Consider the following 2,592-nt stretch of genomic DNA (forward strand, 5'->3'; position numbering starts at 1 on the left):
AATATTCAGATTAGGGGTAGATGAGATAAATGTCAAGACTGAGGAAAACATCATGCAACTCTAGAAAGTGTCTAATCGGGTCGCCTTTAAATTCCCAGGCTACTTTATTTTATTTTTTCTTTTTCACTTAAAAAAACTATTTACTTATTTACTTTTTAATTATATTTTTCCATTCCATTTAGTCCCCTTATACACCCTGCACTTCCTGCAATCACCGCACTGTGGTCCATGTCCATGAGTCCTTTTTCCTTTTTGCTCAATCCTTCCACACCCTTCCCTCCCTGACAGCTGTCATCCTTCTCCCTATGAGTCTGTCTCTATTTTCCTTGTTAGTTCAGTTAGTTCATTAGATTCCATATATGAGTGAAATCATATGGTATTTGTCTTTCTTTGACTGGCTTATTTCACTTAGCATAATGTTCTCCAGTTCCATCCATACGGTCACAAAGGATAAAATTGTCTCTCTCTCTCTCTTTTTTTTTTTTTTTACATCCCAGTAGTATTCCATTGTGTAAATGTCCCCTGGTTGTTTTATCCACTCATGTACAGATGGACATTTGGGCTGCTTCCATATTCTGGTGATTGTAAATAACGTTGCAATGAACACAGAGGTGCTTACATTCTTTCAAATTAGTGTTTTGGGTTCCTTCAGTTAAATTCCCAGAAGTGGGATCACTAGGTCAAAAGGCAGATCCATTTTTCATTTTTTGAGGTGTCTCCATACTGCTTTCCACAGTGGCTGCACCAGTCTGCATTCCCACCAACAGTGCAAAAGGGTTCCCTTTTCTCCACATCCTCACCAGTGCCAGTGCTTGCTGTTTGTTAATTTATTGATGATGGCCATTCTGACAGGTGTGAGATGATGTTGCATTGTGGTTTTAATTTGCATTTCTCTGATGACTGAGTATCTTTTTGTATTTCTATTGCCATTTGTATGTCCTCTTTAGAGAAGTGTCTACTCAGGTCCTTTGCCCATTTTTTAATTGGGTTGTTTGTTTTTTTAGTGTTGAGTTGTTTAAGTTCTTTATAAATTTTAGACATTAACCTCTCAACAGATGTATTGGCAAATATGTTCTCCCATCCTGAGTTGTCTTTCCATTTTGTCAATGTTTTCATTTGCTGTGCAAAAACCTTTTAGTTTGGTGTCATCCCTTTTTTTTCTTGGTACTTTAAATAACCCTAGTAGGGAAGTGGACATATGGGGTGATTTAGGCAAGCCTGCAGAAGCGCTCATCAGCTTGTCCATCCTCAAACCCAGGAATGGACCCTATGCCCTTGAAGGGTGAATTAAGGTACCTGTAGTACTTTATATGTAACTTTAATGAGTTCCTGCTTTACTAACCTTTCTGATTTATAAACTAGTCCTAATTGTGTCAGATACAAGTTCTACTGCACACCATAAGACTAAAGAAAACTAAGAATTTCATATCTGTTGCTTGTAGTAGAAAAGAAATGCTAAATACAAAGGTAGACCACAAGAGAGTCATATTTTTAAAAACTTACTAGGTGAACAATAATAAAATCAATGCATAATAAGTAAAACATACTAGGGTAAAAAAATTTAAATACTAAAGAGTTTAGATAAAGAATAGACAAGAGATAAATGCTGGCGATGATGTGGAGAAAAGGGAACCTTATGCACTGTTAGTGGGAATGTAAACTGTAGGTACAGCTATTGTGGAAAACAGTATGGAGGTTCCTCAAGAAATTAAAAATAAAATTATTATATGACCAAGTAAATCATTATCTTGAAGAGACCTGTAGTGACATGTCTACTGGAGCACTTTTGGCAATAGCCAAGGTATGAAAAAAGCATAAATGTCCATCAATGGATGAATAGATTTAAAAAAATGTGATATATATATTTCAGCCTGAAAAAAGGAGTAAAATCCTGACAACATGGATGAACATAGACATACTTTTTTTTCAAAATTCCTCATCCAATGATATGTGTATTCATATTAGAGATTAGGAGAGAGGGACGGAGGTAGGGAGGGAGGGAGAGAGAGAAAAAGAAACATGGATTGGTTGCTTCCCATAGGTGTCCTGACTGAGGATTGAACCAACAACCTAGTTACGTGTCCTGAATGGGGATCAAACCCACAACCTTTTGGTGCACAGGTTGATGGTCCAACCAACTGAGCCAGCACTAATCTCTTTCTTAAAGTCAACTATGTCATACAAAAACATAGCTTAATGACAGGAGTAGAATTAATCAAATTCACAGCACTGGGATTATGAAAGGCAGAAGCACAGTGAGATGGGATGGGATGCAGGAAATCATGAGTGTTGGGCACATTTGGACATCACATTGACTAATTCCTTTTGAATTTAAGTTCCTGCTTTGTCTTTGCTATGTCTTCTTCACTTTGTTGTTATATCATATTACATATATTTCAAACAATAAAAAGTGTACCATGGACATTTTAGAAAGGCTATTCTGGTATTAGGGAGTAGGGTGAATGATAGGAGGAGTTGTTTCCCAGGAGTGGGAAAGTGATTTGAAAGGAGATAGAAATGATAAGGTTGGTCTAAGCCAGCACATGCCAGTATGAATAGAGAAGAGAAGGGAAGAAATGTAAGGAGAAATAA

The sequence above is a fragment of the Furipterus horrens genome, unplaced genomic scaffold, assembly GCF_987537825.1.
Source record: "Furipterus horrens unplaced genomic scaffold, mFurHor1.1.pri manual_scaffold_12, whole genome shotgun sequence".
Lineage (NCBI taxonomy): Eukaryota > Metazoa > Chordata > Mammalia > Chiroptera > Furipteridae > Furipterus > Furipterus horrens.